This window comes from Pelodiscus sinensis, chromosome 8, assembly GCF_052426305.1.
Source record: "Pelodiscus sinensis isolate ZL-2025 chromosome 8, ASM5242630v1, whole genome shotgun sequence".
Classification (NCBI taxonomy): Eukaryota; Metazoa; Chordata; order Testudines; family Trionychidae; genus Pelodiscus; species Pelodiscus sinensis.
Window position 1 is genome coordinate 11952866 of NC_143059.1, and position 26549 is coordinate 11979414.

Here is a 26549-nt window from a genome sequence, read left to right on the forward strand (position 1 = left end):
TGTTCTCGTAGGAGCTCTTTGCCGCATCGTACATGTTCTCTAATGTAGTTTTTATTTCCTAGTTAAACAAAAGGCAGTAAAAGGTGTATCAGAAAGGATGGGGAGTGAGGGGGAGGAGGGTTAGGGGCCCCTCCATCTGTTACAGTGATTCGGCATCTAAAATGATGCATGTTATTTGGGAAAAAATCCATTGAAAGCAGCAAGTTTGAAAGCCAAAACAAATGACAGGATGTGTGAGGGATTAGTTGTAAGGAGCATCTGTTATTAATACTGAAGAGTGCTTTCTGAAAATGAATATGAAGTATTAATATGGATGCAAGAATGAATTTTAATGCCTTTCCATAAAGATAGGATGAATGAGATTCGTGCTGTTCTTTTAGCTGAGGTAGAGGTACTGTTTTCATTTCTTGTTAGTGCCCGAGTTTTACCAAACTTAACCCCAATCCTAGTGGCAAGCAAATACCTAGAGTCATCTTGTGGCTGTTCCCTTTCTCTATGCACCCCCATACTTTTTGGCACTGCAGGCTCCGTCTCTTGGTCTTCTACTGCTCAGTCCAGCCTCCAACACTTACCTTCCAGGCTGAGGTGATTTAGTTTCCCAGCTAGGTCACAGAACAGTTCCACCCTTTCTAGAATATTCTAAAAACAAAATTAAACACACGGAAATATCAATTCACTCAGGGAAGACCTGATTGGTAGCAGCCTTTCCTATTTCCTGGCCCCACCCGTCTTCTCTCAAGGTCCGTTCTCTCTCAGCCAGGCTGGGCTCTCTCCCTTTGTAGCACTTTCCTTGAAGACTTCTATGTTAGTTTGTATGAGGCGGATGGGGCCCCCAATAGTTCATTAACCCTGATGGGTGTGGGTTTGTACCCCCATCACACTTTTTTATTTTTTATTTGTCCCAAAGGGAGGCTAATCTGGTAGCGACATGGAAAGCATAATGTGTCAGGTAGTAACCGTACATTTCATGTTCTGTTCTGTCAAGAAACAGCGGAGGAGAAAGGCAGGTGGGTGGCAGCCTGGGAAACGGTGATCATGAGATGGTTGATGATAGGATCCTGACAAAAGGAAGAAAGGAGAGCAGCAAAATACACACTCTGGACTTCAGAAAAGCAGACTTTGATTCTCTCAGAGAACTGACAGGCAGGATCCCCTGGGATGCTAACATGAAGGGGAAAGGAGTCCAGGAGAGCTGGCAGTATTTTAAAGAAGCCTCATTCAAGGCACAGGGACAAACCATCCTGATGCGCATTAAGAAAAGCAAATATGGTAGACGACCAGCTTGGCTTAGCAGCGAAATCCTTGGCGAGCTTAAACACAAAAAGGAAACTTACAAGAAGTGGAAACTTGGACAGATGACTAGGGAGGAGTATAAATATATTGCTCGAGAATGCAGGGTGTAATCAGGGAGGCCAAAGCGCAATTGGAATTGCAGCTAGCAAGGGATGTGAAGAGGAATAAGAGAGGTTTCTATAGGCATGTTAGCAAGAAAAGGATGATCAGGAGGGGTGTGGGGCCCTTACTGGATAAGGGAGGATGATGTGGGAAAAGCTGAAGTACTCAGTGCTTTTTTTTGCCTTTGTCTTCAGATGAGGTCAGCTCCCAGACTACTGTACTAGGCATCACAGCATGGGAAGGAAGTAGGCAGCTCTTGGTGGAGAAAGAACAGGTTAAGAACTATTTAGAAAAGCTAGACATACACAAATCTATGGGGCTGGATTTAATGCATCCGAGGGTGCTGAGGGAGTTGGCAGATGTCATTGCAGAGCCATTGACCATTATCTTTGAAAACTCATGGAGATCGGGAGAAGCCCTGGGAGAATGAAAAAAGGCAAATGTAGTGCCCATCTTTAAAAAAGGGAAGAAGGACAAGCCAGGGAACTACAGACTGGTCAACCTTACTTCAGTCCCCAGAAAAATCATGGAGAGGATCCTCAAGGAATCCATTTTGAAGCATTTGGAAGAGAGGAAAAAGATCAGGAACAGTCAACCTGGATTCAGCAAGAGCAAATCATGCCTGACCAACCTGATTGCCTTCTATGATGAGGTAACTAGCTCTGTGGACATGGAGATGCCAATGGACGTGATTTACCTTGACTTTAGCAAAGCTTTTGACATGGTTTTCCGAAGTATTCTTGCCAGCAAGTTAAAGAAGACTAGATTGGATAAAAGAACTGTAAGGTGGATAAAAAGCTGGCTAGATTGTTGGGCCCAATGGGTAGTGAGAAATGGCTTGCAGTCTGGCTGGCGGTCGGTTTCAAGCAGAGTTCCCCAAGGATTGGTTCTAGGGCTGGTTTCATTCAACATATTTATTAATGATCTGGATGAGGGGATGGATTGCACCCTCAGCAAGTTTGTGGATAACATTAAGCTCGGGGGAGAGGTAAATAGGATGGAAGATAGGGATAGGCTTCAGAGTAATCGAGACAAGTTGGAGGATTGGGCTGAAAAAAATCTGAAGGTGGTTTCCAAAAGTTTTCCTGGGTTGGTACCAACCTACGAAGGTTCCAGTAATTCAGTCTTAATTCTTTTCCTATTGTTGTGGATACTTCTCCCTGACTCTCTGGGCACTGGAGCTTGAGGCATTTATAGAGAGCTCATTGCTCTCTTTCCAAGTTTACAGTCACCACCTTCTCCTTTTTCATCACTACCTCAAGGTTGACAGCGATGTGCTGTGGCTGATGCCTAAAATGTGGCTGCTTGTTGCACTGTTTGCAAAGGGGATGAGTGTCAAGGGCTAGCTTCCCACTGAAGTCAATAGACATCTTTCTGCTGACTTCAGTAGGACCTGGATCCACTTCAGAGGGATGTGAGCTGAGCCAGACACTGGGTTCAGTTGTTCCTACAGGCTTGTGCTAAGATAATACTTTGCATGAACATAGCAACAATTTTCATCCAAGGACCTCAAAACATGTTTCAAATACTAAAACCACAGATCCCTATGAGATTAAGATGATCCTCATTTTACATCTGGAGGAGAGGAATAGTGCGGTCGGGTAAATAGATGTTGGACTTTAGCTCAAAAGAGCTGGATTCTGTTCCTGGCTCTGCCAATAGGACTGGCAAGTCACTCAGTTTGTTCCTCCTCTTAGCTTTTTGTTTATTGAGATTGTAAATTTTTTTTGGGGGAAGGGACTATATCTAGCTATGTGTTTGTGTAATGCCCAGCACAACGAGGACTTGGCCTTCTAGGCACTATTGCAATCCAGAGAACACTAGTGGACCACCCTACAGTTCGGCACAGAGAAGTTAAGTGGTTTTATTCAGCTCTTATGATGGCTCCACTCAACCCCCAGTACTCCAATCAGTAGCCAATCCTGACTTGCTAGCTTTCGAGTAAAGAGGCCCCTTGCTTCTGTATTTCTGATCTGATAATGGATAAAGAGCAAAATAGGCCTGTCTGACCCTGACAGGAAAAAAGGGAAACTATTGGTATATTGTGACTATTAAGCACTCTCAGAACTGTTGGCTAGATTGTCAGGGTTTAACTTTAAATGATTTTGGATAAAATCCTAATTCTACTGAAGTCAATGCCAAAAAGTCCATTGACTTCAATAGAACAGGGATTTCACCCTTGGCCTTGAGTTCATGCTTAAAATTCAAAGGCTGAGAATTCAGTGAGCACCACTAGAAAAACTCTCTGTTCTGCACACTGTTTAGATTCACAATTGCATACAGAAAATGCTAAATAGAGGGGCTAAGTAGCCCCGGATTAATAATGCCACATGAAGCCCTGTGTATCCAGCCTCTCGTAAATCACATCCAATGCCTGGCAGTTCTTTTGGTGACCTATGGCTACATCTACACTACAGATACCAGAAATATCCCAAAATAGCTATTCTGCGTCTTTTGAGCAAGCCCGTTATTTTGAAATAGAACGGGCTTGCTATTCCAATGTCCCTGTAAACCTCATTCCATGAGGATTAAGGGACATTTCCGAATAGCACTCTCTTTCAAAATTAACTCAAAATAAGCTACATAATTTGCATAGCTCAAATTGTGTGGCTTATTTCGAGATAAGGTGCAATGTGAACACAGTTGCCAGTTTAATGCTAGTAGACAAATAACCATATTACGGAAACTACCACAATTTGCATTAATTGGCACTTTCATTTGCAATATCAACAGACAGAGCAAAGACTGAACAGCAATGTGGATTGATCTACTCCTCCATGCTGGTACCTTTACTACAGGCACTGTAGGGAAGGCACAGGCTTTCTAGTTGCTCATGCTGTGAGATTTCTTTGGACACTTACAGGATTTTGCTCTCTAGGGCTCTACAACCCCTGCCCCTCCACATTTTAACAGCATTAAATGCACTTAGTGGAGGAAGATGAAAATATTAGGCAGGTTTTTAATGAAAGCTAAGGCTGAAATAAGATGAGTCGTGGATGCTTCACCACCCTGATTATTGGGCCTTTTGTGTAACGTAGCTGACATTATACTTTTGAAACAATACTGTATTTCTCTGTCTTCATTTTGATTTAAAATAATCAGAGCAGATCCAAAGTCACGATTCTTTTAAAAAATTGTAGACTCTTCAGAATTGGGAACGATGGCTCCGATTTTAGTCAGTATACTGAATCCTCTTACCCTGGAGGTGTCTGACACCCAAACAAGTCACCTGTATGTCAGAGAAGCCAGCATCTTTCCTGCTTAATTATTGATGTGCTTTTCCAGTGCCTACGTGCACCAGCAGGGGCCACCATACACCTCTGTAAACAATACCTCTGGTCAAATGAGAAAATAATTCAATGCTGAGAAAAGAACCTGTCCACTGATGTTCTCTGAAAGGTGGTTTTAGTGATGAATAATTCACGGACACCCAAGGTGAGTAGGGATTTGATAGAGATGCTGGATTCCCTACAAGGGGAGTTTGACCAGAGGCAAAGTTCAGTAGATAGGGAGAGTCCATATACCTATAATTCTAAATTCGCATTTTGTGTGTCAGTTTAAAAAAAAAATGGAATTTCCTAGTAACATTGCAGTGAATGAGAGCGCGAAGTACCAGGAATGAAAGCGTTTCAACAAAGGGTTGGACTACTCACAGGAATGAACTTGTATCTTAACTTTTGCCAAAAATTAAAAAATGGACAAAACCCGGGGATGTTCTTGGTATTTTAACGACAGCCATAGTTAAGAGTTGGAATCCACCATTTATATAACAATCAAGTACATCCTTGGTTAAATTCATGGACTCGCAGAAGGTGCAGGGTTCAGATAGACCGTTCCTGGTTTTGCTTATCTCCATTCAAAATATTACTGTTATTTCTAGAAGCTCTTCTCTCAGGGATATGATCAGATGCTGTTTCCCATGTAGGGATGCCTCTCCACCCTCAAGGAAACCATACATATGAACCCACTCATCCCATCCCAAACTTCTGCAGCACTCTCAGCATAATCTGGTCCAAACAACATCTTAATTGCTTTAGGGTGGGTCAGCCAAATGCAAGGGGGATCCTGTGGAAGTATACCTATAAACAGACAACAGGTTTAAGTCTCCAAGGCTGTCAGGCTGGCACCCTTGAACACATTGTATATTAGAAGACTAGCTAAAATGTTCAGCTTTTTTGTGATTGGATGTTAACACCAGCCAATGATACTTTGGTGGTCTGGCTTGTGGGTGTGGGGTGATTTTTCTCTAGACCAGGGCCCAATTATCAAAATTGCTACTACTATTGGTAATCTTAGCACTGAAGCCAAGGATAAGTGGTTTTGGAGACTAACTCCCTCCTTTCTTCCATTTTCACATGGAAACGTGGTCCCTGCAGTGCCTAGTGGAAACACACTGATGGGACAACAAAGGATTCTTGCACTGCTACTGTCTGTGACTTCTATCTGTGCTTTCTATTCTGACTAGGATTTTAAGCCTTTAGATTTAATCTCAAATTAGCCTTTAAACCTATAGGTTAATGGCACCATATGTGAAGAATAAATTCAGTTCAACAAAATCCCTGTATCTTATATAAATAACTTTTCAAAGGTAAACATTTAATTTCCCTTATTAAAAATTGCTTTTGTATGTTACACAGAAGACAAATGCACAATAGGAGAAAATTAGAGACCATAAACACAGTTATCACAATGGTGTTATCTGGGGATTGGCTTTTAGGAAGAGAACCGATAATATGCATCACCAGTGATCTATTTAGGAGGAAGTTGACTAACTTTTACTGCTGTCCTATTTGCAGTACTTCCATTGACTTCAGGTGAAGAATGTTGAGGGGAGCTTTCAGAATCGAGCCCTTAATTCATCTGTATTTTGTTGACTACTCAACAAAGTGCACTGAAAATAGCACTCGTGTTTTTAAGGATTTTTCCCTTCAGGTTTTCCAATCGTTTTTGTTGTTTCCTACTGTTAACCCTGCCATCCATTGAGAAGTAAACTCAAAGCAGTAAATAGCAGATCAAATGATTTTACTTGTAGGGAGGTAGGTGTAAAAGATAATTATTTCAGGTGATTATTATTGTTTTATAATTTATATGACAATAACCAAGTAGTTGTACTTGGCACTTTACAGACTTATAGTCCCAGTTACTAAAAGGCTGGAGTTTAAAAAAAAATGTATTTTTTTCTCATGTGATTACCCTTTTGGTTTTCTGTTGTTTATCTGCTGTGAAGATTAATAAAGTTTCTTTATCTACTAACCTTTTATTCTGTTCCAACATGTTTGGTTAAATTGAGTTTATTATCATTACACCACTTCACTCAGTTGCAAAGAATCTAGTTAGCTGACAGATGCAAACTACACCCCTGTGATTTGCATGCACCAAGACACATCATTTTCAGCTCTGTGTTAGGTAGTTGATTAAACATGGAAGGCCTGAGGATTTAATAATGGTTAGCAGAATGTATGGTTCTGGTGTGGTTCTGTTTGATGCAAAGGGGTAATGATAGATGATTGGTTTAGACTTATCAAAAACAATTTAATCACCCCTAACATTTAAAACAGAAATATAGAAAAGAAGCTATTAAGTCGGTAGAAGGAAGAAAGAGTTAAGTGTGACTATACTGTTTTTTTGTCTAATGGCAGATATGCTCCTTTTTCTGCTGGGATCTGCTTTCAGCATGTAAACTTATCAGAGAGTCACAAAAAAGCATTTCCAGTTTGACAGCAGTAGCAAACGGGGGGTCTCACACCATTTGCTTGTGAACAAGATTACATATCATAAAGCTGTCACAAACTGGCACTAATTTGACAGTTTGTTGGCTCAAGAGACTCCAAGACTGCGAGTGCAGGGGATGGAAATATCTTACTGATGCCATGAGGTTCACAGTGAAGGCATTGATGAATGGGGGAGACATTTCACGGGCAACTGAAGTTGTCTTGCAAGAACCAAAAAAAGGTCCTACATTGTGTGTGGAAAAATGTGTGGCAATGGACAATGGGAAATCAGATGCCTGAATCTGGAGTGCTTTAATGTTTATGTTGGCCCATAATTTGTGGACCTTTTGTTGGCCAATTTACAGAGGACTAGCTTCATAGTGAGTCTGTATGCTTCCTTTTTTGTAGTTGGCTGGGTCTTAAAAAAAAAAAAGTGTAGTGGCTGAAATCTATTGATCAGGAGTGACAGATCAGCATTAGATTTTGTAACAGACTGATTCCTATGCCTCTCAGGACGGGCTGTGGAGGGGCAGAGAAGATGAGCGGGGAGAGAGGATACAAGATGGATGTTATGAAAAGTGGATGGGGGAAGAGAGAAGGATTAGTGGTAAGAGATTGACCACATGCATGGAGGAGAATAGGAAAAGCGGAAATTTCCTTGGTTTCAACCATGTTTTCAAGGGTCATTTCTGGCAAATGTTGAAGACCAGCTTGGAATCCATTTTGACCTGTGGAGAATGTATGCCTAAAAATATCACTTAGTTAGGGTTAGTATTGCTTTACACCAACAGACCCATATTGAATGCTAGTCCAGAAACTACACTGAATTCTATTAAAAACTCACATCTGAATTTCCTCATCTGGACTCCATCTCTTAATCTACATAGTCAATGGGCCCTTATCTTTACAAACAAACAATATATATGCCCCCTAACCCCAGTGTTCTCTGGGTGCCTTAAATAAAGTAACTCAGATGATATTTTCATAAAGGTCAACAGTATCTTTGAGTTTCACATAAGTGGATTTTGTTAGTCCAGTCAAACAAGCAAATAACAGTAATCTGTTTTTAAGTAGCTGATCTATGAGTTACTTTTTTTTTTTAATACTGCTGCTCTTGTACTATGTTCCTGTGTGGTAATCAATGTATTCCAGTGTGTGTTGTCTGCTCCTGTAAATTAGTTAGTGACTGAATGTGCTGAGTTTAATAATATAAACTTGTTCTGAGAACAAAACAAACTCCTTTGCAAGGTGTGGTTACGTGTTTGCATACCCTAATGAAGCAACAATGATGAAGTGTATTTACATATATTGCCAAATGCATCTCTCAAACAGGAGATTTATTGCTTTGTCTGTGCCATAAAATGCTGCTTCGCCAGGGCATGTGTTGCATACCTGAGCCCTCTTGTTAGAAGCTGTTATCCTCATTCCATAGGTAGGACTTGGCCTGTGAAGGATTTTTTTTTTTACTTTGGTTATTACCCTTGTCACATTCTCTGGATTGGCTTATGACTGAGAGTGTCAACCTCAGGGAGACACCCCAAACTGTCAGAAATAATTAGATTTTACCAACTCAGTAACAAATGTGAACTCCCAGAGTGCTACAGTAGTCTTACAGTCGGGTCTTAGGCCATCCCCTTGGAGATGCCAGGTTATCTTGCCACCCAAGCAAGCTGGACAACGTGATAAATGGTCACTTACACTAAACATCACACACTGAGTTGTTTTCAGCCCCAAGAGAAAAGGCACTTACTCAAATCATAGATACCTTCGATCTCATGCTAGCGACAATGCTGGAATCCAGGCCCGTAATACACTAAGTAAAGATGTATTAACTAGGAAAAGCGAATGAGAGTTATTAACAGGTTAAAGCAAGCAACATGCACACACAAATGAGTCTGTGATTTAAAAGATGAGAGTTGTCTCAATCTGTCACGTTTAAAGTGTCGGGCTGGACTTAACCCATGTCACGTAGCATGGGGAGCTCTTTGCTTAGGTTTAGGAATCTTGGCCACTCAGGCTATGTCTAGACTGCAGGTTTCTTTCGAAAGAGGCTCTTTCGAAAGATCGCGTCTAGACTGCAGGCGGATCTTTCGAAAGAGCAATCTGCTTTTTCGAAAGAGAGCACCCAGCGAGTCTGGATGCTCTCTTTTGAAGAAGCCCTATTTACATTGAAGAACGCCTTCTTTCGAAAGAGGAACTTTCGAAAGAAGGCGTTCTTCCTCGTGAAACGAGGTTTACCGCCATCGAAAGAAAAGCCGCGTTCTTTCGAAATAATTTCGAAAGAACGCGGCTTGAGTCTGGACGCAGGGGAAGTTTTTTCGGGAAAAGGCTACTTTTCCCGAAAAAACCCCTGAGTCTGGACACGGCCTCAGAGTCCAGACAGCATGAAGAAACTCAGTTTCTCATTGTCAGAAACTTTTATCCCCTCCACTCCAGAGCCCAAACCTGAGGAGATGAATTCATACATCGGTCTGCCCTTCCTGGAGGGAGTTTGGTCCTGTCCTCCTTTAATGCTACATAGGTCCTTATTTGCCTTCAATTAGGCCATCTTGAGCATGTTACCGTAATTAAGACTACTTTTCCGGTTTGCTGAGTTACACAATTACAGAAGTTTACAATGCAAACACTCACTATAACTTTATACCATGTGCTATAGATAAGTGTGATCAATACATACAGCCTTCTACAAGCATTTTATATAGTCTATAAACACACTTTTATCAGCTTAACATGTATTATTTATTACGATGTTAACACACAGGTAAACAAGAACCGGTTTCCAGCTGTGCCTTTGTAAGTGTTCATAGGAATCTGGGGATGAGTTGGTCCCTGGCCTGCCAGTGTCTCAGCCCATTCCTTCAAACACATTGGCTGTGTCTACACTGGGCCACTTATTCCGGAAAATCAGCCGCTTTTCCGGAAATAAGCTGCGAGCTGTCTACACTGGCCCTGAATTTCCAGAAAAGCAACGACGCTCTACTGTACAAAATCAGCCGCTATTCCGGAAAAGCTACGCTGCTCCCGCTCGGGCATAAGTCCTTATTCCGGAACACTGTTCTGGAAAAGGGCCAGTGTAGACAGCCCAGTAGTCTTTTCCGGAAAAAAGCCCCGATCGCGAAAATGACGATCGGGGCTCTTTTCCGGAAAAGCGCATCTACATTGGCCACAGATGCTTTTCCGGAAAAAGGGCTTTTCCAGAAAAGCATCTGTGGCCAATGTAGACGCTCTTTTCCGGAAATACTTATAACGAAAACTATTCTGTTTTAAGCATTTCTGGAAATTCATGCCAGTGTAGACACAGCCATTCAGTGTATGACTGTTTAGTAAATCCAGGCGTGATTTTGAAAGAGCTTTGGTCCATTTTACAAATGGAAGAATTGTAGGATGGATAGTGAGACCCAATTCAGATGCAGGCGAAGTCCGCCCTCAGTGATGCTGATGAATGTAAGAGCGTAGAAATCATTTTGGTGCCACCGTGAGAAATGCTTAGAACAGATTAGGAGTTGGAATCTACAAAAGCTCAAAAAGCCTCAATAAAATGTATTAAGTCATAATCTTAAGCACAAAATAAATTGCTTTGTTTCACCCTGCTCAAGTGTAGGTGCAAAATTGGAGGCTTTATATATAGGAACTGAGGTTTTGGCTCAGCTCCAATGATGCACAATCAACAGTGTCTATTAGGAAGATCTCCCTGCCCCATGTGGTTAAAATGCATGTCAGTCTGTGTACATGAAAGACCAGACTTGATACTTTGATCAAAAGAAAAGCTTCAGTTAATCTGGCCAGACGTACTCAGAGGTCACTTTTAGTCAGCAAGAGTGATCAGGAGGGTCTCAAAAGTCACTTAGAGGTGGTGATCGATTTTCTTTTTCTTTCAGAGTCTGATGTGCTACTGAGAGGAACATGAAAAGGGCAAATGTTTGTACTTTATTCAGTACCTAAGAGAGTCTCTGTGTTGAAGGTACATTAAATTGGCATCAGGATTAAGGTATAATGGTACTTAAAATCAATGTTTTGCTGAATTTAAGTCCCCCTGCTCGCCTCTAAATCACCAAAGAGTGAGGGAGAATGCTCTTTCACAAGGGTTAGTCGTTAAAATTAACTTTTCCCAGTGGCATCTGACCACCATGAGCGCTGGTCTAGACGAATGAGAAGGCAAAATTCAGCAGTTATGTTACCCCTTACTTAATGGAATATCAGTTAGAGATGCTCTGTGTGTTAACTTATGACTTGACATGTGGTTCATTAATTCTCCCAAAAAAGGCAGGAATTTGGACTTTGAGGCCTTCTGCATGGCTCCTGCAATAACGGAGCAACAGACAACAAAGTCTGAGGGTACTCTCATTTACACCACTGTAAATTAGGAGTAACTGCATTAAAGACAACTTCTCATAACATATTTTTGGCCCTTCCATTTTTTAAAAAATTATAGAGATTACAATGCACACCCCGATTTTAAGCTTTGCATGAGTGTCTTTGGGTGTAAACTTGCACAAGTGAACACGAAGGCACTGGGAATAAATCTGTTGAAAGAGATCGACAGGTTCCCCTGGAGTCCAGGTACAAAAAGCAGAAATGACGTCCATTCTGCTACAGGATGTCAAGGGCTAAAAACATGTAGATAGTATAAATCAGTGCAAGGGTGTGGGAGCTAAGAGAATAAATGCGTGAAATTAAATCCAGGCCACTGCTCTTCTACAGGATATGCTTACACTTCTGTCCATGGTGCAATGCTGCCAAGCTCAGAAAACAAGTTGTTTCTAGGTGACCACTCCAGTAAACATGGTCGCATCCTGACACCTGGTCATTCTGTAACAACAGGATCTGAATGACGCCCATTGGAAAATGCCCTGTTTACTTGTTATAAATGTCATGAGCAATAAGGGAACACAAAAGGCAGAACAGATTATTGTAGACAGCGCGCTGGGAGTGACCCTCTTCCTTTTGGAAGCAATTAGTGAATAAGTATCCCAAGTATTCCTGAGAGAGACAGCATTGGAACAGCGGGATTTACCATCTTCATGAACCCAGAGTTCCCTGCTGGTCTGCCCTGAGCTCTAGGGCACTTGGAATCAGCTACTAAATCTTTAAAATGCTTAGAAGTGAAATCAACTGCTTGATACCGGCAACTGCATAAGAGCATCTGAACCAGGAGCCAAAGTAGTTTGTAACGTCGGGATAAGGGGAACTTGATTGCAGAATGGGTAAAAGAAACAGAGCTTGGCTGGATAGTCCAGCTGGATACACTTAACTGGGACCAGCCTCACAAAAAAAAGTATTTTAAAAAACTAACATAAGGGACAGAATAATAGCGAGCTGAGGAGAAGCAAGGAAGGGGAACATACACACTGTAATTGAGGACTGCAGGGTGGTGTGGAGTAAAGCAGTGGTTCTCAACCTTTTTTATACCACTGACTGGCAAACCCATTCACAAACTTTTGGCAGACTGTTAAAATGTTATTTGCATATTCATTATGTAAATAATGACTATGCAAATCAAATGCTATCTGTCTGTCAACCCACTCAGCCGCTGATCATGTCTTGTCACTGCATCCGTCTCCCTCCAACCCCAGAACCTTCTGACCCCATCCAACCAGCCCTGGTACTCTGTGCCTCTGTATTATTAAACCTGTCAAACCCATCATCTCATATCCTCTATATCCCACTCAGCCAATTACCTCACAAGTCTGTCTTGCCACCACCTCCCGCTTCCCAACACCCCTGCTGCCAACTTTCTTTTGTCAACCACCTCCATCTTGCCTGGAGCCTGTCACTATCAACACTGACATGCTGTGTCCCAGCGAACCCTGACTTAAATCGACAACCTCCCATTTCCCCAGATCCTGCCCCCAGTATCATATTTTTTCTCTTTGTAGTAAGTTCTATTAATATTACCACTCATTTAAATTAGAACCATCTTAGTGAAATGTTGTACCAGCAAAGCAAATAATTCTATTATCAAGTTCTTATATGAGCAATAATTTTTGATGAGGGCTCCCCCAAGATTTTGAAAAGTGGTCAAGGATCTCACACTTCCATATTAATGGAGGAGGCGCGGGGTCTGGGATGGAGGTTGGGTATGCAAGGGAGCTTGGGGTAAGGGATTGGGCTGCAGGAGAGCATGTCGGGTCTGGGAGGGAGTTTGGGTGAAGGAGGCGGTTGTGACCTGAGGCACTGGACTGAAGTGCAGGGGTTTAGGTTATGACCTAGGACAGGAAGGGGTTGTGACTTGGGGCAGGAGACTCGGGTGCAGGGGTTTGGGTTGTGACCGTGACCAGGGAATTGGGGTGCAGGGTCTGGGAGGGGGCCTGGGGTTCAGGAGGGGGACAGAGGAGATCTGTGTCATTATTCCCATTTTACAGAGAGGGAAACAGAGGCACAAAATAAGGATGTGATTTGTTTAAGGGGACACAGCGGTCCAGGAGTAGAATTTTGGTCAACTGAATTACAGGCGGGTGTTATATGCATCAGTCCACACTACCTCTCTGTATAGCTGAGAAGGGATGTAAGGTGAATTTGATTTGGGGTTTGATTTGTGTTTACTGAATAGCCTCCTTATGCTGCTGTTATAGAACGTAGTTGCCCAGGACTGAACTTAGTAGAGAAAGCTACCAAGAGTCTACCAGACAAGTACTGGATAGAGATGTCAAGTATGGACTAGTGTATAGAGGTGATACATTCTCCTGTGTGCTCATTTTTCTCACTTTGGCTCCTTTTCCAAAGCCACTTTGCACATTTTCTGATATATTTCATCCCTCCTCACCCATAGGCCCAATGAGGGTAATGAAGATTAATTAGCTAGCTCTAGCAGTGGCATTTTCATAGACACCTCAAGCAACTGGAATAGAGTCTGAGCAGGTGGAGTTATAATCCATAGTAGATATTAGCAAGGCTAGGAATAGGTTTGCCAGCTGTTCTGTCTGATGTTGAGCTCCAGATCATACAGAGTCTGGCCAATGAGCAGCTACCGCTCAGCCATCAGGAAGAAAGGACTTCCTCCAGAGTCCGGTGCCAGATATGAAGTGCACTAGTAAGGAAACATTATAGAAGGCACTTGTCTTCTGTTCGGTAATTGAGAGCAAAAGTATTGTAAGCATAGAAAAGGAAGGGATCAGAAAGCCCAGCATGAACCCTTACTGCTTATGGCTGGGTCTACTATTCAAACCCTAAACCCTCGAACGAGCACACAGGATGTAGAATTAGCACAATCACCCCTCTTAATAAATGCTGCCACCTTAGACGTTCATGCTCATTAGCTGTGGTTATTGCTTGCGTTAAGGATGCAATCCCAAAGAAAGTGCATAGCAATAACTTAACCATGAGGCCATGAAGTTTGGGTTATGCCACGGCAAAGACAGCATCCGAAAGAAAAGGTTCGTGACCTTGCCAAGTGCATTTGAGAAGAAGCATGTGTGACAGCCATTGGCACTGAATCTCTAGTCAGTTTTGGATGCCCAATAAGGCTCTTTGATCAAGAACCTACCTTAGTGGCAGATGAGGGCTCTCAGTTCTTTGTGGGCAGTGGGCCTTATATCTGACGTGATGTTCACGATGCTCTGCCTCAAGAATTAGCAATGCTTGTGTAACCCGCTCATGCTGTAGCGCCATGGTGTCCAACATGCTAGCCGCTAGCTGCATGAGGCTATTTGGCTGGTTGAGTGTGTCTAGTTTGCTATAGCCACTATAGTAGCTACTGCTTCAGAACTGGTTGGACACCACATCTGTAGAGGCTCATGCTCCACAGATCCCGGGTTGGTTCCCACCTGTTGGCCTTACCCTTCGAAAGCCGCTTTTGTTTCCAGCCTCTCGATATAAACAATTCCCCTCTAAAAATGAATCCCTTCTAAGACACAGTCTTCAAACAGAAATAGCTCAAGAATACTGCCATACGTACTTTATTATATTTTCTCTTGTGACTTATCTTTCCACCCACCCTCCCTGCTTTCTGTTTCAATACAAGGTAAAGACACATTCTTCAGAAATTGATGGTTGCTGGACAAATATGTTTTAACATGAGGGGTAGCAGTGCAATGTGAGGCTTGAGTTAATCTTAGGCTAGCCCTGGGATGTGGGAGAGAACAATTTGCAATAGCAGTACCAGAGATGAGCAATGGCTTTCAGGACACAGCTGTGCATAGTGCATTATAAAAATGATAAGTAGAAAAATACAGAGAGGAAATAAAATGGGTCCCACCCACATCTATGGAAAGGAGAGCTAGGAGCAGCTGTGGATGGGCTTGTTCTGGCTCAACTACCACCTGCTAGAAGACAGCTCTGACTGACCCTTTAACTGAGAGTCTGAACTCGGCTAAGTCTGTGATTTCACGGTGTTCATCCAAGTGCTGTGCAAAATAAAATCCCTCAAAGGCTGCCAAATTGGAAAAGCTGTGCTGGGGAGTTTTGTTTTATCTTTTGTGCGACTCAGCCTTAAAAGAGTAGGCTAGACAGAGGTCAGAGTAATAGATCTAAACATCCCGAAAGCATTTGGGCACTCAGATCTAGGACTTTGATTGGTGTCTAATACCTAGTATCTATGTGATAGATACTGTACTTCTAAAGCATATCTCATCAGAGAACCTGCACTTAAACCATTAATTAAAATAGCCCATTGTGAGGTAGATTTATCAGAGTGTTTTATAGCCAGGTAAAATAAGGCAGTGGAATCTGGCAGAAATCACTGTGCTTAAATGTTTAAAACAGCAATGGCTGTGTTGTACGATAATTGTACAGTCAGTTGCCCTGGGCAGTTAAGTGAAGTGTGGTGTTCTTGCATTTTTCTTCATATTATTTTAAAAAGTCCCATGTATTTGATATGTCATATGCGGTGTTAGAAGATAGTTTCTAATATCCTATTTTGGCTTATGTTGTATAAAATTAAAGGATACCAAAGATTAAAAAAATATGTATTTCAAATGTCCCCTTAATTCTGTTTCTACCCACAGTACAGAAACAGGGAGGAAGATTTGAAAATTTCAATATAACTTTAATTGCTTATTATATCTATTGTCTACCATTGGGTCAGCAGTTAGAAGCAGACACTTTTTTGTGATGGACAGATAATTTACTGAAGAATGCAGTTTCAGGTTTACCAAAACTGTTCTTAAATTTGGGTCGAATTTGGTGCCTAGTTTTGGTCAAAAAAAGTAGTTTTCTCCCCTAAAATTAAGGCTTTTAGGTTTGGCATTTTCTAAACAAAATTTAGCCTTTTCATTTGAAACAACATTTTATTTTGAAATTTAGCAAGATTTAACTAACCCTCCTTTGTAAAAGGAAATCTATAATGAGTAATTACCGCCCAAAACATAATCAAAACATTTAATTTTGGGATGAATGAATCATTCTGACCCATAAGGAAATGAAATGTTTAGTTCAACCTGAAACTAAATATTTTTGATTGGGCAAGAAAAACAAACACACCCACCCACCCACCCTGTTCAGGTTGATCCCAAACAATTTAATTTTTTTTTCAATTCAGTTGCCAAAACAAAATTATTTTATTTTTCCAGCTCTATCAGCAGTGACTAGACCTTTCAATTTCAGTCTCTTTCTATTCTTTCTTAGTCCCATGCTCTTTTGTTTTGCCTTCCATCGCACAAAAAAATTGTAACTGAAAAGTATCATAAACGTCTGTATTTGAGAAATTTCCTCCTACCCCAATCAAAGCAAAATTTTGGTCCAAATTTACTCAACAGTGTACCTTTTAATATATGATATGTCTGACTTGAGAGCGTAAGCAAAAGATTGAACCAAATTCATCCCTGCCATAACTCATTAAGTTCATTGGTGTAATGGCTGGGACGAGCTTGTCCCAGTAAGTTTATATGCAAGTTGGCAATCTGGGATACATAATTATATTTATTATAAAAGTGGCTATTCAGGCACTTAATTTTCATTTTAATGCTAGACATTTATTCCAAAAATCCATCCTAATTTCATTGCTAGGCTGTAGCCAAGGACAGTATCAACCTTTGGACTAAAGGATGGGGGTAAAATATGATGGCAATACATTGAAAGCCTCTGCAGTCTAAATACCCTAGACGAACATTTCAATTACAGTACAGACTGGCTACCCTCTGGCACAGTTAATCCTCTCTAATGGCATACCAGTGCTGGCATGTTGGCCGTTTGTGATCAGTCCCATAGGATCACCCTTCTCTGTCTCAGCTCCTTTAGAATTTGAGGGACAATTTCTTCTTGCCTTCCATTTGAAGATGAATGTTCTACTTTGGCCTGCTTCGGACACCAGCTTTAAGCAATGGGGTTTCATCCAGGATGATGAATGCTCACAGCTGAATGACAGCTAGGCCTGGGTGATACCTGCCTATTTTAATGGTACCAAAGGGAGAGACTGGGTTGTGACCTGAAGGGGAATGTGGATAAAAAGGTTTCTGACTGAGCTAGGTTCCACTCTTTGGTTGGCCTCTTACTTTTCGTGTGTTTCTCCACACTTGAGGAATTTCAGCACCGGCGCTTTGTCTTGTAATGTGTCTGCTGCTCTGTTGGGATGGCACTTCCCCTTCATGCAACTGACCGAAGCTTCAAGGTCTCCCAAGATCCACCAGAGTCTCCGCCCGGTGTTTTCTCATGGCCGTGTGTCCACTCCCAGCAAATCTTCTGTCTCGTCGGGGGCAAAGCTGTGGAGCAGAAAAACCAAACGGCCTGCCGGCCTGCTGATTGGGGGTGGGGTAACTGCCTCAGGGCCTGGCAATTCAAAAGAGCCCGGGGCTCCTGGCTCCCACCGCTGCTACCGTGACAGTGGCCAGATCATCAGGGCCTTAAATGACTGCTGGAGTGCAGTGTGGCACACTACAGGCAGCCCTGAGGGCTGGCTGGGGGTGGGATATGGCGCTCACCAAGTGACGCCGAGAGCTGGCTGCTCTGAGCCCCGCCCTTCCTCTTGAGGTCCCGCCCCTTCCTGGAGTGCAGAACCACCTTGCCCAGGGTCCCAGCAAAGCTGTAGACTCCCCCTGTCTGTATGAATGTTCTTAGGATTGATCAGCACCCATTGGCAGCTGGGCTCTTGTCCCTCTCTACACATCTGTATAGAGCTGTAACAGAAGTACCTTTGCTGGGTGGTAGGCAGTTGGAGGAGCATACCCTAGAGCTGCCATGCTATGTCTGCCTGGACCAGAGCTGCTGCTTTTGACTCCCTTCCAGTCATGGTAACTGAGGAGAAAAAATCTGGTTTATAGTAAATTGGCTCAGTGGCCAAAAAGAGGGTGGGGCAGGGCAGATAAAAAGTTTTAAACCATAGCAGCATTATTAAGCCAAAGGAATAGAGGCTCGACTTGAATAGTTTTGCAGTCCAAAGATGTGACTTGAACTGGAGTACTTCTGCAGATCTGGATTCTTTATATCACAGTCAGTGATTAGGTTGTATCATGATTTGATTAGTCTTGTTGATGGCCAAGTGGTTACATTGCTAATGAGCCAAACTCAACAAAATGTGAAACTACAAAATGTAGAATGATGAAATTATCAGATTTTGCATGTGCTTGAATGTACTCTGTGTATAATGCGTACATACATCTGGAGTATAGGATGGTTTTAGGCCATGTAAAGAATCTTATTTGCATGAGTTTAAGAGAGCTACATGATTTATGAGACCTGACAAATTGTTTCCTCCATTTCTTTCCATCTTTAAAATAGCTATTTTAAAGCATTAATATCTATAACTAAACTTTGTTGCCATAATATTGCTAAAACGGGGGGGGAAATAAATGAGACCATATTCACAACTTGTCCAATTTTTTGTATTCCTTTTAAAATAGAGATCAACTGAGGAGATTTTCTTTGAATCTGGATTAATATTTGATCAAGGGTAGGATCTGGGAACAAGGCATATGGGGAGCAAGAGAACATAAGAATGGACATACTGGGTCAGAGAAAAGGTCCCCCTAACCCAGAATCCTGTCTTCTGACAGTGGCCAGGTGGCCAGAGGGAATGAACAGATCTGGCAATTATCGTGTGATCCATTTCCTGTTGGCCTTTCCCCTCCTTGGCAAAGAAAGGCTGCCCACCCTGGCCAATAGTCATTCATGACCTATCCGCCATGAATGTATGTAGTTCTTTTTTGAACCCTCTTCAAGTCTTGGCCTTCACAACATCCTCTGACAGGGAGTTCCACAGGTTGACTGTGTGCTGCCTATTAATTTCATTTGGTGACCCTTAGTTCTTATGTTATGGGAAGGAGCAAATAACTTTTCCTTATTTACTTTTTGTACACTAGTCATGATTTTATACACCCCGCCCCCTTAGTCATCTCTTTTCCAAGCTGAAAACCCCAGTCTTATTAATAATCTCTCCTTAGATGGCTGCCATTCCATACCCCTAATTATTTTTGTTGTCTTTTCTGAACTTTTTCCGATATATCTTTTTGAGAAGAGTATTCAAGATGTATTCAAGATGTGGACCTACCATAAAGAGGCAATTTATATGAGATATGATATTTATGTAGAGGTAATATGATATTTTCTGTCATCTTTATCCTTTTTTTAATGATTCCCAACATTCTACAGGTTGGACCTCCCTGGACCAACATGGTTGGGACCTGACTGGTCCTGAACAACAGAATTTTCCAGACCAAGGGAGGTGTCACCAGACTCTGGCCCCCGCTACTCTCTCTCCCACTCGGCTACTGTTGGGTTCTCCAGCTCCGCACGGTCATGGGCTGCCACAGACGGCCGGGCTTCTCTGGCCCCCCAACCCTGCACTGCTGTGGGCACCCAGGCTTTTCCAATCCCTGACTCCACACTACCATGGGCACCTGGGCTTCTGTGGCTGTTATCCCCGTGCTGCCAAGGACACCTAGGGTTCCCCAGCCTCTGGCTCTGTGTTGCTGCAGGCTGTTGAGGTTCTCCAGTCCCTGGCCCCAGCACTGCTGTGGGGCTCCTCCAGCCCCACTGTCCCTGGCTCCAGCTGGGCTGCTGGCCCTCCTGTCATTAGGCTCTGGGGCAGTGTTCCTTCTAAGCTGCAGCAGCTCAGCTTCACTGGTAATTAATCAGCCCGGCCCAGTCAGTCAGCTCCATGCAGGGAGCCCTGAGCCTCTGACTAGGCGGGGCTGATTAATCACCTGTGAAGCTGTGCTGCTGTGCAGCTTAGAGGGAACACAGCTCTGGGGCTCTCTGGTCCAGGAGCATCCGTGGTCCTGCCAGACCACAAATGTTGCCGGACCAGAGAGTACTAGTATTCAGAGGTGCAATGTGTATTTGGTTTTTTGACTGTTGCAGCACACTGAGAGGATGTTTTCAGAGAGCACAGATGTTTTCAATTACCACTCATTCACTGACTCTTAAGATGTCTTGACTGAGTGGCAACAGCTAATTTAGACCCCATCATTTTATTTGTATAGTTGGGATTATGTTTTCCAATATAAGTTACTTTGCATTTATCAACTGTGAATTTCATCTGCTATTTTGTTGCCTGCTCACCAAGTTTTGTGAGATCCTTCACAATCTGATGTGAACTTAACTTTCTTGGTCAGTTTTGTATCATCTGCAGATTTTGCCACCTCACTGAGTACCCCTTTCTCCAGGTCATTTATGAATATGTTGAGTGGGATTGTTCCCAGTACAGACTCCTGGGGGACAGTGCTAGTTAACGTCTCTCCATTCTAAAAATTGGCCACCAACTCCTTGTTTCCTGTCTTTTAACCAGTTACCAATACATTGAGAGGGTCTTCCCTCTTAAGAGCCTTTGGTGAGGGAACTTGTCAAAGGCTTTGTGAAAATGTAAGTATACTAACTCCACTAGATCCCCTTGTCCACATGCTTATTGACACCCCTCAAAGAATTCTAGTAGATTGGTGAGGCATGATTTCCCTTCACAAAAACCAGGTTGACCCTTCCACAACAAATTATGTTTGTGTATGTGTCTGACAATTTTGTTCCTTACTATAGTTTCAACCAGTTTCCGAAGTACTAAAATTAGATTTTTCTGGCCTAGGTAGTAAGAAGAGAGCCTTAAATATAAGCCAATGTATCACAAGGCCTGGTCTGAGGCCTAGGTGAATTTAGTCAAAACTTTGCTAATATAAATCAATAATATAATATAAACTTTGCTGAGCTGTGAGGAAAAGGCAGGCCTTGCTCATGGAATCTGCCAAGAACAGAGCAGATATTGCAGAAACACATATGCTTAAGAGGTACTAGGCACAAATCACATAAACACATTCTAAAAAGGTTGTACCACAAAACATCTTTACAAAATCTCTTGATATTAACACTCTCCCTCCCCAGATACCCTGAGCTTGGGTCAGTGTACTGTATTCCTGTTAACAGCAAAATGGATAGCGATGTTTTGATTGAACTACCATATACAATATAATCTGTGATACCCAGGTATGTCAGAGGGTGGTACACTGATACATCAGAAGTGATGCGTAACTTGTTTGTAATGTGCTGCTGGTGGGTATACCTGCATGCAGGCCAATGTCCAGAATTATTTCTAGTATTTTTTGTGCTTCCATTCTGCTTGCTTGTTTTCAGTTTCCCTCTTTTTGTTGGAGGACTTTGGTGAAATCTGTGGAAGATTTGGATGACAACAGCACAGGATGCTAAAATTTTAGCTTCTACTCTTCCAGAATTTACTTGTAGAATAAGAGTAATATTGAGTGTTAGCCTTATTTGAGATCTAGGAATTGTAGCTAATATACCCATTTTCTTACTGGAAAATATATGTATAAATGAAAGAAGAAAACTCTTTATTTTAAAGTTACCAAATCAACTAGTTGCTATTTCTTCTCAGTATCAACTGTGAGTGACAAGGATACAGAGAATGTGGGGGCAACACTTAAATTTCCGGTTTAAAGGCCTGTACCCCTAATAATTATATACAGTAGCAGTGATAGTCCATTGATACATTGTCAAATGCATGTGGAATGGTGGACGGTGTAATGGTTAATTTTGCCAACCTACTCTTATAGCCTGATTGCAACTAACAACTGGATCTGACTTCTTTGAAGGCTTCTCATTACTCTCCATTTCCTCAGGAAATTCTTCCATGGTTTAACGGATGAGTACTGCTGGTATCAATCCACCTGTATAACACATTTCCTGTCTAGATGCAAACATCAGTTTATGCCTAGATTTTAAATCTGAAAACATATAATCAGACAATAATCAATTGGTTCTTTCATTTCCCCCTCTACCAGATCTTTTAACCTGGGGATAAACCCATTTGCCAAATTGCTTTTACAGGAATTAAGCTTTCCTGTTCACTAGTTTTACTTAAATGAACTAAGAGCAAATGCTCAACCACAAGTTACTCGGCTGAAGAAAATTCCTTAGTTCAGCTTTTAGTTAGGGAAGTTTTCCTTTTTTTCCACATTCCCTTGCAGGAATCCAGTTAAAAAACATAATAATAATCTTCCAATCCAAACTTCCCTCTTGTACCAGAATGAAACGTTCAAGAAAAGAACATTTTTCTTTTAAACTTTTGGCATCTGCATTTTTCTTATGCTGAGGTAGTTAATTGCTTGAAGGGAAAAGGCAATTTTGAAGGGATAGAAGACTGTCAGGTGTTTCCTAAGGCACTATGTTTTTACTGTGTGAAGAGGAAATGGTTAATGCAAACAATCCGTCTCAACTCATCAACCGTTTTATTATGAAGACTTTTTATTAAATACTCGTAATGTTGATTGATAGTAACCATTAGGTCTCCCTTCACCGATTCATTGCAAAGCAGCAAAATGGGATGTCTCCTTGCAGCATGCAATTAACAACAAAATTTAAGCTCCTTTTCAATTATTTTAACCTATCCTCTGATTCACCACACTGAATTTCAAATTACCTTGCCTCATTGTAATTTTTAGGAGAGGAACAAACTTTTCCTTGAAAATCTTCATCAGAGATCATTCACTTTGAGTCTCTTCTGCTCCCCATAGTAAACCCTAATTTTCTTTTTGCCTAGGGCACAAAATTACATATGGTGGCAAGTAGACTTCAGTAAGACTATGTGGAACATTTTTTTCCTCCCAAACTAAAGCTGTGATATCTAGATGTTTGTGGAAGTGAATAGAGTCATTATCCATTCCCCAAAGTCTCAAGAGTCCTGCAGACAAGGAAGGTGCTAAGAAGAAAGTCTGGTGGGCCGTGTATATTCCTAGCATTCCCCAGAACCTCAGGCGCTTTGCCTTATGGAGAGGAGAAACCTCTGAAAGATGTGTGCAGCAGGAGTAACATAATGACCCAGGCAGCCTTTTCTATGTGATGGACTCAGCATTTGTTCAACGACGTGTCAGAGACTCTGTACTGCTAATCAACAGATTCTCTCTTAGCTCCAGTGGTAAGGCTTGTGCTTGTGATGCAAGGAGAGTTGTTTGACCCCTTGTGTCTTAGTGATTTCCTTAGTGTGCTGCGTAGAGACAACTGTGAAGTCCTGCATGGCCATGAATTTATAAATGATGCAAATGGGCCCCCACACATCCTGAAAACCTCCAGTTTGGGTAGCCTCTTGTAAAACTTGAGGCATCTATTGTCACTAGCCACACTTGAAGATCTTCATATGCACATGGGTTAAATTGGGGGTTCTCAAATGTCATTGCGCTGCAACCCCCTTCTGACAACAAACATTACTACATGACCCCCAAAGGATGGGGGGGACCAACATCTGAGCATGTCCAAACCCTGTTTGGTGGGGAATGTTGGTGGTAGGGGAAAAGCCCAAGCGCCACCATCCTGGGGTGGGGCGGTACCCTGAGTGCCACCACCTACAGCTGAAGCTTTCGGGCTTTTGCTTCATCCACGGTGGTGGTGTGTGGGCTTACTGAGTGTTCTGCTTCATTTTACATATTTTTATTTAATTCCCAGCTTTTAATCTATTCATCTAAACAGAAATATTCACAATATTCCTGTACACAATTAGACCTAGATAGACATTTTCACTCTCACTCGTGCTAGTGTTGACACCAAAATAATTCTGGTTCCAGGTGGCGGGACTCAGACTTTGTGTTGAGCCCTGGCCCCCAGCAAGTGTAATGCCAGCCCTGGTGACCCCATTAAAATGGGCTTGTGACCCACTTTGGGGTTCCAACCCACAGTTTTAGAGAAATTTTGCTGAATTATTAGTAGAACTGGTCAGATTGTGTAAAATGTTGTTTAAAAATGCATTTGAAATGTGGTGGAAAAATTTCACGAATAATGAATCTGAATATTATTGAGCAATCTAAAGAGTTGGTTGAGTAATGAAAATGTATTCAGAAGTAATTTATTTGACAATGATAGTTGGAAATGTATCAAATACATTATTGAATATTATTAATCCAGCTTTAGTTCTTATATTAAAGATTCCAAGGCTGTCACTTGTTTTGTGAGGCTGTTGCTTGTCGCCTGCCGCCCAACCTGGACCGTTCCCTGGAAGGAAAAATGAGAGATCATTTGCAGTAAAATATGGTGAAAATACCCAGCAATCCTACTGTTCGATTTCACTCAGCCTTCTCTGGAAGGCTGTGCTTTCATGGTACATTAATTCTGAATGTAATTGAATGTTGTCATCTCTGTGCCATTTCACTGCAGGGAGCAAGTCTGAAAAATAGCAAAGCTTTAGTTTATGGACTAGAGAAAGATGTTGGCAATTTCTTTATACACTGAAGGAGCCATTCTTCTTTTAACAAATATTCCCAGATAGTACACGATCTGACCAATTAAAAGCTAACATACAAAGGAGTCAATATCGTGCTTCTATATTAATTCACAGTGTGCTATAAAATGTACATCTATATCTCTGCAACAGGTTCTGTGTATAAAACACGGCTCGTTGACAGCTAGTCACTGAAGACAGGCAGATTGGCATGCTCAGCTGCTGGAATCCAGTCGTCATCTGAGAATTTCGGCTTTCTTTGAAGAAAAAAAAAGGTATGTTTCTAGTATTCTTGGTTGCATGGAAAAGCTTGAAAATATGAATGCTAAAAGCTTGGACCCCAGAACACAAATAACAGGGACCTCAAATACATTTAAAATGTTATGGATTTTGCAAGGCCTAATTCATGGTGTCTGAACATTTGTGCTTGGCTTTTCCAGTCTCTTGACAAGGATGTCGACAGATATTAATATCCTTTGAGATAAGAAAGTTTAGATGGTCACATGCAATCAAATGTAAGTCCCTTAAATGTGGCTGGTTGCTGCCTCTTGCATTGCAGTTTGCTTAGGCTACATCTCAGGCTTCTTGTGCAAGAGAGCGTCCACACTGCAAAAGTGCATCGAAAAAACGATGCGCTGGACACCATCTTGCATGTAAGCAATGATTGCTATGGACAGAATGGCCACCAGGGCACGTGTGCTTTTTCCTTTTCCCTCCTCTTCCCAAAAAAATTCCCGCTTCCCCATCCACACATGCCTTTTTGCGAAAAAGCTCTTTCTCAAAAAGGCTTCTTCCTCGTAGAACGAGGATTGCCAATCGCACAAAAAGCCCTCTTTCCTTTCAATTTACTGTCAAAAGAACGTGCCTGCAGTCATTTTTCCAACAAAACTCTGTAGTCTAGACTGAGAGGAGTGTTTCAAAGCTCATTTGAAATCAGATTATGAAAGTGCACCAGAGAGGTGATTCCAGAAGGAAGCCCTGCCCCGGCACAATGCAGGAGCTATGGCCAGATTCACAAGAATCAACATATCTGAAGATAAATGAACATTTTGATGTTGAGCTGAGTTTGGTTTCCTTCCGTTTGTTGTCCAGATATTAAATAGATAAAACTGCATCACAGGACAAAGGTTGACTCAGGCAGAACCCTTATGAGAGTTATTTCTGTTAGATAAATTGGTGACCCAAAGGGTATGGAGCGGATATGTATAGTTGATCTGCTAAACTGTTGATCTGTGATTTAACACTTTTCAAACAGCAAGACAACTTGGGTGTCTGAAAGTTCTGCTTAATTTTAGTTTTTTTTAAATTCTTCAGCTTTTAATATATTTCTGATCCCAAATATTCACAATATTCCTGTACACAATTAGACTTAGGTAGACATTTGCTCTCCCTCCCACTAGTATTAGTGTTGACATCAAATGATTTTGAACCAAGGATTTGAGGAAAGTCTGGAATTGGATGCAGACTTTTGGATCCAGACTTCTGGAATTGGATGCAGGAAACTGGGATGCTAACAGATTCCAAACATGTATGTCCAGTTAACCTAACATTGCAAAATTGTCATGCAAAACTTGCTCATTTATCATCCACAACCATGCTAGTAAAAGACAATGCAATTACTCATAATATTTCTTTCTGCCCCAAGTGAATGGATAATTAGAATTTAGTAAGGCTGATATCACAGCAAGGAAGGGTGAAATCCTGACCCTACAGAAGCTAATGGCTCCAGGACGTCACATTAGAATTTTCTCATTGGAAGATGTATCGGGGAGGATTGGCCACACACTGACCAAGAGGGGGAGGAGCCCCTCCCAGAGCCTCACTAGCTTACAGAAGGACTTATGAAAGATCTCTATACCCTCTGG

General features: G+C 41.9%; 1 long non-coding RNA gene across 1 annotated transcript in view; it reads left to right on the top strand.

Annotated features, from left to right (window-relative positions):
- LOC112544327 (uncharacterized) overlaps positions 1–25072 on the top strand; it is a 62778-nt gene extending 37706 nt beyond the window's left edge. The window contains exon 3 of the long non-coding RNA XR_016350213.1: positions 24838–25072. This is a non-coding gene — a long non-coding RNA (uncharacterized LOC112544327). The remainder of the gene's footprint in view (positions 1–24837) is intronic.
- Positions 25073–26549: the final 1477 nt, after the last annotated feature.